Source organism: Rutidosis leptorrhynchoides, chromosome 1 (genome assembly GCF_046630445.1).
Source record: "Rutidosis leptorrhynchoides isolate AG116_Rl617_1_P2 chromosome 1, CSIRO_AGI_Rlap_v1, whole genome shotgun sequence".
NCBI classification, from domain to species: Eukaryota; Viridiplantae; Streptophyta; class Magnoliopsida; order Asterales; family Asteraceae; genus Rutidosis; species Rutidosis leptorrhynchoides.
In genome coordinates this window covers 43,181,402-43,194,875 of record NC_092333.1, presented here as the reverse complement: position 1 = coordinate 43,194,875, position 13,474 = coordinate 43,181,402, and the positions used below count along the sequence as shown (strand labels likewise).

Below are 13,474 nucleotides of genomic sequence, written 5' to 3'. Positions count from 1 at the left end.
AAGTGTTGACTTAAATAAATGACCCATATTAGAATACGCCCGCTATCAAAACAAAGGTACTTCTTGAGTTGTAAAGGTCCATTAGTTTCTATCAGCACCTTGGTCGATTTGGTTTGAAGTAAATGTATGGTTATATCTACAAAAGCAATCGCAAGGTTATACATGCAACAGGTGAATGTATGGTTAGAAGTGGAATTGCATGAGCATGGAAAGGTACTGAATGGAAAGAAATTTATTCTAATTCAAGAGCTGGTCATTTTTGTTGGCATTGAGAATGATCAAGAACATGAATTTGTTCAAGAAATTAATTCTACTATTCCCAGAAAAGTTGAAAGTCAACAATGGGTAAACATGGATGATTTTGAAAATTCCCATGTATAATAAAATTGTAGTTTAATTTTATCATTCATATATTGCTTTTATACTTTTTTACGTCTTTATAGACAGCCTAAATCCTTTAATTGCATGCCAAACGATCTTATTACGTAACTTTTATGAATATTACATCCATATTGCGAAATTTCTTTCATAATCTCGCGAATTTGCGGGTATTAAACTAGTTTTCAATTAAAAAAATCACTAATTACGATACAGTGACGCGTGTCCTCATTCATCCAATATTTCACGGAGAACTTATCATCCAATTTAAACATCCAATTCAAAACCTTCAATTAGGGTCGTTCAAATCTAAAATATTAAACATATGATTCTCATCAGATCCAAAAATTTCCATACTGTTTTTCTCCATCCTTCCGTGGAGAAAAATTTCTTTTAGGGTTTTTGCAATCAACAAATTAAACATACCCACACATTCAATCGATACGCTCCCATCCAAACAAATTCAATTTCATCATCTTCTTTAATCCATTGCGATCTCATATTTTCATTCAGGAAGATGCTTGCGATCAATTTGATAATTAATTTTTTTATGCCGTTTAACCAATTTTCTGGTGTTCTTTTGGTGTTCACATCAACATAAACCAAACGGGATCAAACCAAATCGGTCGACTACATTACCATCTGATGCATCTTCATCATCGTAAAATTCACTATGCCCATGGATAAAACGAATTAGGGTTTTTAATTTCACAAAATCAGGATGCTATTCGTTCAAAGGTAATCCAAATTCTTAAAATTCATGTTTATCAATAACAAGTTTTTTTTATATCATTATCTTAGAATTCATGTTTTTGCTGTATGTAAATGATGAATTGATGATAATTGTTCATGTTTTTGTTCTATGTAAACTTTTTTGTTTATCATTAATATTTTTTATATAATTCATAAACTGAAAACTCTGAACTTTTGTGTGTAAACGAGTGTAATTTTACCCCATGCTCTTTTGTGTTATTTTCTATCTTATCGACCATTGTGTTATGAATGTCACACTGTTTTTTATCACTTGTATTTATATAAAGATTATATCGTTTCAGGTTCATAGATGTTGCCAATGGAGGAAAGGTTTCGATTTATACATTTGCTTTTGGATGGGCTCAGGATTTCATTTAACTTATATCGATTTTTTTTTCAAGCTGAGATCGTAAGTTTACAAATTTAGATCATAAGTTTACTAGCGTTTTCGATTACTATTATCCTTCATGTGACATGCAAACTGTTGCATTCTATTAGGCTGTTGTTTTTGTTTATAGTTGTTAATTTACAGCATCTGCTGCATTTGCCTTATCTGCTGCAGATGGCGGGTCTTTAGTTTCTGGCTTCGTTAGCATGTCTTCCCTGCTGCATTTCATTCATCAGGTTACTGTTCTACAAGATGCTTTTTTCATTAGTTTACTTAATCAAACATAAAACAACTTCTGGATTTTATTTCTTTTTCTTGATTTGTTGCTTTGCAATGACTGATGGTTTGCTGCTGTTGTTTTTGTAATGCATGGTCAAGTGCGATGGTTTCAAGATGTGAATGTGAGTTGGGGATAACAAGGTGTTTATTCCCGACTCTCAAATGAGAAGCCTGAGTTAATAATAGGCTATTCTCCATTATTCTCTCTAAACTTCAAATTGGGAGGATAAAGCTTATTTTCTCAATTTAAGGATCACCGACCAAAATACCGTTAAGGTATGTATTATTTTCATTTTACATTGTGATATAGTTCCATTTTTAAGGATTAAGTAGTTGTGTCCTACACATGGTTATAAATTTATAGGAAACTTGAAGATTATTTCCTTTAGGCTGTTAAATGTCTAGGAAGGGTTTATAGGAAGGGTTCATTTTGTGTCATCTCTCGAATCTCAAATTTCGATGGTCAGATGGAGTGTTTCCGGGAATAATAGTTGTCAACAGACCTCTCTCAGAAAATTTATGTGATTGTTCACTGGATCGTGTGCCTCATGTTGATTTTGAGGTATCTGGTATCTTTGCTTTAACTACTTCACATCGTAAAGAATTCCCAATAATGCAGGTATGACTATATTTCTTCATTACATTGCCTTCCATTTTGCTATTTAGTTTTGTTTGTAAAAGGTTCAACATCTTCTAAGTCATGTTGTGTGCATTTATATTTGCAGCTTATGATGTTTCATGCGTTGACTACTCGCGGGCTTATGCCAGCGCCAAACGCTATTATATTGCTCTTCACTTTAAGCCTTTTCTGTAATGCAAGTGAATTAAGGTATCTTTTTCATATTATGTGATCTGGTGATTGTTGTGTCAATCAATACATTGTGTTGTTTGTTCTAAGTTATTAGTCTTTGTAATTGTTGCTTTTGGTGGTGTTGTTCGATTAGTTGGTCTGTGGCTTCTATATTTGATATGCTGTGTTGTTTCTATTGGTGATGAAAATTGGTGTTTAAACACACACTGTTGCATGTTTTAATCTTACATGTTATTGTACAAAATGGCATCAACATCAACTTGAAGGGTTCTCTGTTCATAATTTAGTCGTCTAAAGCGATGAAAAGGATGATTTTGTAGAACTATCAGACCTAATTGATTGATTGTGGCAGTTAAGAAAAATATGTAGGAAGGAGAAGATTTGTTGTTCGTTGATAAAGTTTGATTTTCGCTTTCAATTCATAGTCGGGTATTCTGCTTTTTCATATATGCGATACCTATTTTTGACTATTTTATGAGTATTACATTATCAATTGCAAATGGTTTATTTCTTATATGTCTGATTAGGGTTTAGTTTTTTTAAATATGTTAGATTTAACATGGTGTTCTTCTGATCCTGTTGTGGATGATGTGGGATTCATCACATCATGTGTGTCCGGTATATAATCTCTTAAGAGAAATGCTATTAGAAATACCAATTGTGGTGATGCTCTGGAATTTTAAATCCATCTGTATCCACTATTATTTCTCTGCTGTTTTGGAATCGTCCTGTGCTACTGCTACAAATACTAACCAACAAATTGAGAGTGGTGTAACTACAGAAGGTAACATATGTTTGTTTTTCTGTTCTTTAATTGCTATATTATTTGTTATGCTTTCCATTTACGTTGTACTGTAATATGTGTATTTTTTTTTATCATATGTTGTATGATCTGGTGGCAGGGCGATGTCTACTACATAAGTCTCGGTTTTATTCAGCAGAAGAGTTTTCTATTGCTCAGGACGTCCTTCAGTTACTTATCGCATTATTACACATCTATTTTTTTATTATGGATTAATATCATTTCTTGACATAGCCTTAATGCTGAATGGTTACATTTTTTAAAGGTATCAACTTTAACCCATTTGTATACAAACGGGTTGATTCGGGCTGATAATTTACCTCATGTGGGTTAATGACTCACAAGTGGGATTAAGTACATGTTTTTCTTTCTGTTTTTGTTTAAACTATGATAGTATATTTTTTGTTTACAATAACATAGTATTGTATACTCATATATGATATGTTGACTATTTGTAAAATTAAAGAAGAGAGGAAAGTTTATTAGTATTGTTGTTAGTTGTTCAGACATATAAGTTTTGTTATACGGAGTTATGTAGAAGAGTGTTAAAAATTGTAAGTCAATCTTATACTTTCTTTGTATAAATATTAAAGGTGACTTGAAATATCGTGTTTGTTCACTCACCCATTGTCATTTTGATTATAATAATAGGTTGATAAGTTATCATATAAGTAGGAAGATATTCATTCTCTAGACTATATGTATGCCTTTTGCCGGTCTAGCCATCTTACCGTGTCCTGATAGGCTCAATGGTCTCTATCATCTGCCTCGGTTTATATGCAACTGCGTTTGTTTATGGAATCATCATTGAGGAATTTTATGTCTTTTTTAAATTTAAAATAATATTTATAATACCTTTAATCTCTTTGATTAAAGTTGCACCTCTGATATACTTAGAACCAATATTCTAACTGTTGCACTGCGCTTCTTCTATATAGTAACGAAGGCGGTCAACTTTGATATAGAAGGATATAACAACCTCCTCGCAACGGAAACGCCGCAACAACGCGTGGAAAGCCACTTATGCTATCGAATAATATTATCCTATGTTCCATTAAGAAACGACTGAAAAAATTAACAACCTAAACGTACCTGCATATGTCGAATCATAAAAAGGGAACTACATTTTCTGTTTGTTGTTTAACTCATGAATAATGGGTTGTATTATTTTATTGGCTTTCTGACTCTTATTGTGTTAAGTTAATGTGTATAAAATATTTCAGCTGCATTTGTGTTCGGAAACTCGCCTTTCTGTTGCATTGACGTCTCAAAGTTGTTTTGCCACTTGACATTCGATTAGTGAATTTGTTCTGTTAACAGGCAGAAGGTGACCCGTTTCCAGCTTGATGCAATCCATCTATTCAAGCAAATTCTGAAGTATTATTCATTATAATATCATCATATTTTGATTATTTTTAAAAAATATATGAAAAAACAAGTGTAAGTGGTTTAAGAACATCTGTCCAGGCCTGTTTTAAGTTGTTTTGTTACACAAATTGATCATATTGGCATATTGCTACATGTAAAACACTGACATTAATTGGTATATATAGATGTCCAAAAACCGGTGGAGCAAAAGGCTTAAAAGAAAAGCATGATTGAGTAAATGAGCCTAACAATAAGGCAGATACAAATGTAATCGGGAATGAGAAGGAAAACTTGGCGGTCCCTGGTGAAAAAGAAGAAGATCCAGTTATACCGGTAGTGAACATATACCTTTGGTTTGTTCTTTATATCTATATATAAACTGTATATCTATATAAATGGGCTAATTATAGATATCTCCCGTACTTTTTCTATCTCAATGTGAAGATTTGTGTTTCACATATGGAAATAATCAAGCACGAGGGAATAAATCAAGAGATGTCTCGAAGATGGAGAAAGAAGATCTCGCTTGCATTTGCTCCCAAAGTGATTAAACTTCAGCTGGAAGTGGTAACAAGTACCGAAATCGTTCATTCATTTACGTTTTCTAAAACTTTAGTTCAACGCACGGGCTCATTTGGACACTTTGACCCGTTTGGCGACTTTTTGTGTTAACTTGTAAAATATACACCTAATATATGACCATTATCAACATATAATATCAATAATGTTGGTTTTCTTTATTGTAATCGTATCACTACATATTCAGTATCAATACTAATATTTTCAAATACTATTTTTTTGGCTGCTTTTCAACGTACGGGCTCTTGATGCATGTGTTCATGACGCCGTACAAAAATATTGTTCGGCTTCAAAACAGTTTTGAGATAAATTGATGTATGTTTTCACTTTTTGAGTATATGCATAAACAGATAACAAAATGAAAGCTGAAATCATTAAAATTGAGGACAATACCAGTTCAGAAATAGACCAGTAGTGACTGTGATAAGCAAATGGAAGAATTCCATGTTGGTGAGTACTCTGATTTGGAAGACGGTATTGTGCAACCAGAACCTCAACCTCTTTATCATGTTTTCAAAGTTTTTATACCAAGCGGTAATGTATGAGTACGTTACTTATCTTATCTTTTTAAATATAAATAGTGCTCTGAATAATAAATAGTATTTATTTCTTTTTTATTTCAATATAATACTTTTTTACACAGTTCAACAAATTCCATTTTCCAACAGAATGGAATAAAGCCTGACAAAGAATGTTTACTCGGTTACATACTTAAAGAGCATGCTTTTTATCTACTACATGTTTACAAAAATTAATAACTTTAAATGATATAACATTTTCTGTTTATTTGATGCACAACGATATTTGTGAGACTGTCTTATTATCATTTTTAATTTATAAACTCAGGTTATTAATGATTAAAGTTTTTATCGCATCTACTACTATATAATAATGTTGCTAATTACTGAAATACAGTTCAATATTGTGCGTTGTTATAAATTTATATAACTCTTTTGTTTTTTTGTAGCGTCTTCCAAACGAATTGATGTTACTTCCTTCTACGTAGTGGTAAAAGAGTGTCGTGCTTTAATTTGGATAAACAAAAGTACAAATGGAGGTTGAAGCAAGAGAAGTCGAAGAAAAAATCAAACCTCTGTGTGTCTTATGGATTCACCCGTTTTCGAAAAGAAAATCGGCTAAAGCATGCCACAAAATGTTTATTCAATTACCGCTATAAAGAGCGTGTTTTTTTTTTTTTTATCTATTTCATGTTTACAACAATCAATAACTTAAACTTGTGTTATGAATAACTGTATGAACAAATATTTTCAACATTTTCGTGATGTATATTCTTTATACTTTACAAATTCAACCCACAACAGTACTTACGACAATGACCGTATAATATCGTTATTTCATATACATTTGTAAAATACTATATAATGTTTTCGGATGAGTTGCACGGGCTCATAAATCTAGTGATATTATAAAATTTATTTTATTTTCTAAAATTTGTATATACGTTCGATTATATATATTATTTTAGTATGATACTTACAAAGTTAATAATATAATGTTTATTTATATCGTGAGAAAAAAGTAAAAAAAAAAAATATATATATATCGATGTGGAAGTTAGTTTGGTTTTAACCGAAACCGAACCGAATTCAAATTTGGTTTTCGGTTCGGTTTTGGTTTTGATATTTGAATTTGGTTTGGGTTTGGTTTTTGGTTTTAATTTTTAGAATTTCAAAACCGAAAACACCGAACCAAATAATCCAAAAAACCGAAAACCGAACCAATGAACACCCCTACTTTCAATCCTACAATTTGAAATAATTATGGCATCATATTTACTTAATTCCGACTCTGATTCGGAAGACACACGTATCATTGCACTAATTCAAGAATTAGATGATGAAGATTCTGAAGTCGATTCCGAGCATGTTCCAAGATATCTAATCTAATTTATATTCCGAGAGATCGTGAGAAAGCCGCACAAGACTTATGGAATGATTATTTTTGTGAGACGCCCGTGTATCTGCCACATATATTTAAAAGGCATTTTTGTATGCATATTCAATTATCTCACTGAATATCGCAAGGTATTTCTAATTTCAATAGTCATGATATGCTTGACCATTTTAGATATTTTACCGAACGTTTAGATGTTATCGGTAGGCAGACTTTCACTATATTTCAAAAATGTACTTCGGCTCTACGACAATTAGCGTGTGAAACGCCGCCGATATGTTTGATGAATATTTAAAAATGAGTGAGTCGTCCTCAATACTTTGTTTAGACAATGAGGGCTCCAATGCATATGATGTTGCACGATTATATAGTAAACATGAGAATAGGGCGGTGCACGACCAACAAATCGATGATAAAGTCGAGCATATTTGGAACCTTTCGTCGACATGCCGCACTATGCATTAGTATTTTTTATACAATCTCTATGTTAAATTTTATGTATTGTTGAATTAATATGAAAAATTAATTTATGTTTTTTTTTTATATATATTTCATATGTATTTTATTTTATGTGATATATTTTTTTTTATATTTAATCAAACGAATAAAAGAAAAATAAAAATTGGTGAACTCTACTTGAATTTGACACAAGGGTTAATGAGAGTTAAAATCTGACATTGACAAGTCACAGACAGATTGCACATTTTAACCAAAAAGTGCATTCTCTGCATGTGACGCCACACACAGGGTTAATGGTGGTCTAAGGAAAGTCACATCATAATCTTTGTCACGTCACAATAAGGAAGCCAAAAAGTGCACTCCTTGACTCCACGCCACACTCACCAAGGGTCATTGTTAGGAGTAGTTTTAGCTGTTTAAGTAGTAAAAAAATATCACTTTCAAAGTTTCTAACATTTTAACCGTTTCAACCGATTAGAGTTGTCTTTATCAAATTAAACTTTCACCACAATATTACAATATGCTCGCATATAATTCAAACATGTTTAATTTTAAAATTAGGGATCTATAGCCAACACTCACTCTAATTATCTAACGAAAATAAGTAAATTATATAGGCTACCTTTTTACACAGACTAGATTTTACTTTCATCACCAAGTAAAACTATCAAATGTGACTTAAATAGTCAACACTCGCAGAACCTATATCAATTCAGTTCGAAATCAACCTCATCCAAGTAGTTTTGACCTATGTTAAAATTTACGGTATATATTATCATTATCATTATCAATTATACTAAATGTGATGAGTCTGCCAGTGTTCACAGTGACAAGGCTGTAAATACCTTCAACTTTGGAGGTATTTTGGTAAATCGGTATTAAAAAATATATATTTTTACATTTTTTTTACTTCATTTTTTTCTCTTACATTCATTTATTTTTTAAACGTTTAGCGACCATTGACCATCTTTTTACATGTTAAATTAACCATCCGTTAACCAAAAAAATCACCCCGCAACGAAGTTAGTTTTTTAACTTTCTTTTACTTCCTTTTTCCCTTCTCTTTTAATTCCTTTATTTTTTTACCGTTTAATTGTCCGACTGTTAACCTTTTTGAACATTCAGTTAACCGACTTTTAAACGATGAATACAACCCCGCAATGAAGTGCGGACATTTTATCCCCGTTTTAACCAAAATTTATTTTGCCGCCTTTAGAGATATGTAAATTGTGGGTCAACCCGATCCAAGTGGTTTTGACCCATGTTAATAATTATACTCCGTAGTATCTATTTTAACCCAAATTCATTTTAACGCATTTAAAGGTATGTAAAAATGTACTGAATCGAGAATACTTACACGATCAGAAAAATTCTCAATTGTGCTAGCTAGTTTACACTATTTGGAGGTTCGTGCAACACGTATTGTTGTAAATTCAGGTAACCCCTATTGTCGAAAGCACTATACAAATCTAACGGGTCAATTGAACCCACCTTTAATAGATTTGTGACAAATAAAACAATCCAAATGGACGTGACTTACACAAGTTGATTATACTATTAGAAGGACAAACACGTTATTTGAATGTGATGTGAAATCAAATTTATAACAGATTGTGAAGAAGCTGGACTGATTTCTGGAACTAATGCAAGAACACCACAACAACAACAATGTCACACCCCCTAAATGGGACCGGGGGTTATATGTGACTAAACAATATCATAACACAAGTGTAAAGCGAAAACGACTCTAAATGAGACGTCTAAATTAAAAACCAATGTATTAACGCAGCGGAAAGTATTAATTCATTACAAATGAATCCTTAACAAAAGTAAATGTAAACTAAAGTGTTTTAATGCAATAACATAAATGATAAGATGCGGACTCCAAAAGCAGCAAAGTCCAAATAGCACACAAATCTCTAGCAATCTTCACCTGAGACAAAACATGCTTAAAGTGTCAACAAAAATGGTTGAGTGAACAACATAGGTTTAATATATAGTTTTAGACCACAAGATTTAGTTATCAAAAGTAGTGCTGAAGTTATAATATCGAAACTAAACAAAGTTACCCCATGACACCTTGAATTGTCAGTGTCGTTTAAATCATTATTATGTAACCAAAGACCAACGGTCAACTGGTTAGAGACGTCGCTCTCAATAGGCATACTCACAATAACTAAGTTTGCGTTTATACGTAGCAATTAACGATATCATGGCAGGGATTTAGCATGAAACAAAGCATGTCAGCACAGTTAAACAGTTTTCGGGTACTTGTGTCTAAGCGTAAAACAGTTTGAAAGCAAGCATGTGTCTCACCCCAAAAGTTCAAAATAAGTATATAAAGATAGTTAAAAAGTGGGGCTATGAAGTTCACCTTAGTAGCAAGCAAGAAATTCCACGCAAGTAGTATGAACGGTGTATGTAATCGGAGATCTCAATCTAGAGATATAAAGTTTAATTAGTTAATGTCCAACAGACATAAAGTTTGTTTATTAATATAGCAAACTATATTAACAGTGACGTTTTTCGAGAAAAGTTCCTATTTCTTAAAAGTTTCTATTTTTGGAAACCTACTATTTATGGAAAGCTTCCACTTATAGTAAGCTTCTAGTTTAAGAAGTTCGGGTTATAATTCTTAACAAAGATGTTGTACAATCTCGCCCAAACTTCGTTGCTACCATGCAAGTCACTTGAATGATCTATTGTTACCGGGCGCCCAGGACTCTTGACCAGAATCTAAGTCTTGGCATTCGAGATCCACAAGCGTGTCCCATAATGGCAACAAGGATCACCCTAGGCCACAAGTAGCGGTGATGTTTGTAGTCTTTGTACGCTATCTTTAATTATAACCTTCACGTTATAGTGTATAAACATAACAAGTTATTAATGTATTTATTAATTATTTATATAGGTGATAATATACTCAGTGTAATTAAGTGTTACCATATAGATAAGTGTATAAGTTACAATAATAGTATTATTCATTAATTACTTTAATAATCCTATTATTAATTAAACATCCTTATAAGACTTATCATGTTTTATATACATACATACTATAATCTTTGTTTGTGTTAGATATATAAATAAATATCTATGTGATACACATATATATATTCTTTATTTATGATCATACATGTTCATAACTATATAGTATATATGTATTAGGTGTATGTGTTACATATATATAAGTGTATGATGATATATATATATATATATATATATATATATATATATATATATATACACACACACACCTATTACTTTTCTTATTATGTTTACTAACCTTATATAACTTACATAATACACATTCATACATACATACACACGTACATATATATACATATATACACATACATATACACGTATACATGTACACACATACGTATGCATGCATGCATATCATTATCATTATTACCTATTAATAACATCATAACTTTTTATCATAATCAAAACCTAATAACATTAGCATAAAATCATAAACTATTTATCATATTCAATCAACCTTAACTTATTAATAATCATAATACTTCTAATCTAATCATGCTCAATTTTATTACTAATAACTATAATCTTTTACCATACTCATCTTATTCATAATCATTATCTTATAATTATACTTTTAACTTTGCTCATAACCTAATCACAACCTAACAAATTATTAATCAATTCATATTCATATACAATAATCATGATCATAATCTTCAACTATTATTATTAACTAGCTTCATGACCAAATGTAAGACCCAAATATTTATTGTACATAATGTATTTATGGTGTACGATGCGTGTATGAAGTATACGAAGCAAGTACGTGTTGCTTGCTCGAACGTCAAAGGAAACTGGACGTTGTCTGAAGTGACAAGGTGTGTACGTATCTTTTTAACCCCAAATAAAGTTTGAGTTTGTAATGACCCAGAATTTTCTGACCAAATTATACTTATAAGATTAATATTTACATAAATTAAACCATACCAACATGATAAGCAATCCAAATTGTTGATACTTGTGTTTTTGAAAAGAGTTTTACACAACGTTTGACCGTCCAATATGACCGATGATATCACGAACTATATAACATACGATAATTATACGTTTGTGTATATATATATGTATTTATATATATTTAACATGATCTAAGGATGGTTTAACATCTCATTGTGTACTAATGACAATGAGTTATAAGTATATTTTGAAACTACTAACTTAAGTTTTCAAAACGATAACTATACGTAACATTCTTTGATATATATACTTATAATCTATAATGCTTATACATATATCGTATATATAATGTATTTAATCACTTTTTAAGGACTTAAATACATAAAACAATATAAGTATATTCACAAAAGATAGTTATATTTGAATTCTCGTTCCGTTTCCTCAAGATTTCTATACGTATATCTAGGGTATATGTACCCGTATCATACCCAGCTTCTATACATATTTACTATTGGTATATACACATCAAATCAACATCCTAATCAACATTATTACTGCCCTAGATATGAGGTAACTAGGATTTGTCAAGTAGTATGAATTATTAGTAAGAAAACAAAATTAGGAATCCTTTTCTTTCTTTATAAACTAAAAACGTTTTTATAAATGAACACCATTTCTTCACTCCATTTTCTCATACCTACACCCTCATTTCTCTCTGAAAATACTCCTAACTTCATACTTGATCATCTCCAAGCATTTTTCCCATCATTTAGCTTCATTTACAAGCCTTAAACACCATAAGAAAACTCTTTCAAGAACATATCAAAATAACCACCCATTTGAAGAAGTTTACTTCCAACCTTTTGATCTAACTCCACCACTCTTTGATTCCAAGATTATTTCTTATCTTTTGCAGTAACGTTGTCCAAGTAACTTGAGGTAGTAACCTTGTTCATAATCTTATTCAATTCATATTCATATAGCTATCTTATTTTGTGGTATAAAATTTTAACAACAGGAACATAGTTTGAATGATTTCAAACTTGTTCGCAAACTAAATAGATCCTTCTAACTTGACTTTTAAAACACTTCAAGACCTGTAATATATCATAATGATATGCTAACCTAACAAGATATAACTTGGTTTTACAAAGAACATCTTAAAAACTGAATCTACGTCGTCGGAGTGCAACCGGGGGCTGTTTTGGGTTGGATAATTAAAAACCATCTTGAACTTTGAATTGGAAGTTCATGTTCTGGAAAAATGATATTTCTTATGAATATGTTAACACATAAAAATTTCATGGTTTAACTCAAAGTTTAAGTATTTTTAGAAAAATGATCATTAAATGTTGTTTTTATGATGGAAAATGATCACTTTCATAAGTTTCACCAAAGTTTGACCTATAACCTATGATTTCGAATACAAACTAAGGTATTTTCAGTTCATATTCTTAAAATTTGACTCGATCCAAGGAAGTGGCAAGTTGAACCAACAAAAACGGAGTTGTAATGAAGAAACTACGACTAAAACAAGATTGGGTATCCGAAGCTAGTTTAGCTACGAAAATATTTGGAGAAAAAGTAAATTAATCATATCTTTTCTAATTAATATGATATTTTATATATAATTACTTATGATTTGATTTTATATATTTCAGGACCACCCGTAAACAACACGAGAAGATTAATCATAAGACCTCATGATTGTACGCAACACGTCATTTGACAACACGGTACTTTATGTACGCAACACGTCATTTGACAACATGGTACCATGGGTCGAGATTAATTCTGA

The 13,474-nt window shown here is 31.2% G+C and overlaps 1 long non-coding RNA gene across 6 annotated transcripts; it reads left to right on the top strand.

Annotated features, from left to right (window-relative positions):
- The first annotated feature begins 707 nt into the window (after positions 1–707).
- Positions 708–4,069, top strand: LOC139859315 (uncharacterized). 6 transcript variants are annotated; one of them, XR_011763128.1, is made up of 9 exons: positions 708–1,116; positions 1,434–1,540; positions 1,694–1,755; positions 1,898–2,074; positions 2,163–2,417; positions 2,524–2,627; positions 2,962–3,038; positions 3,162–3,393; positions 3,512–4,024. It is a non-coding gene; the product is annotated as an uncharacterized lncRNA (long non-coding RNA). The 6 variants fall into 6 exon arrangements; XR_011763131.1 differs by having other exon boundaries at positions 1,694–2,074; positions 2,743–3,038; positions 3,144–3,393; positions 3,512–4,069; XR_011763127.1 differs by having other exon boundaries at positions 1,694–2,074; positions 2,743–3,038; positions 3,512–4,042.
- Positions 4,070–13,474: the final 9,405 nt, after the last annotated feature.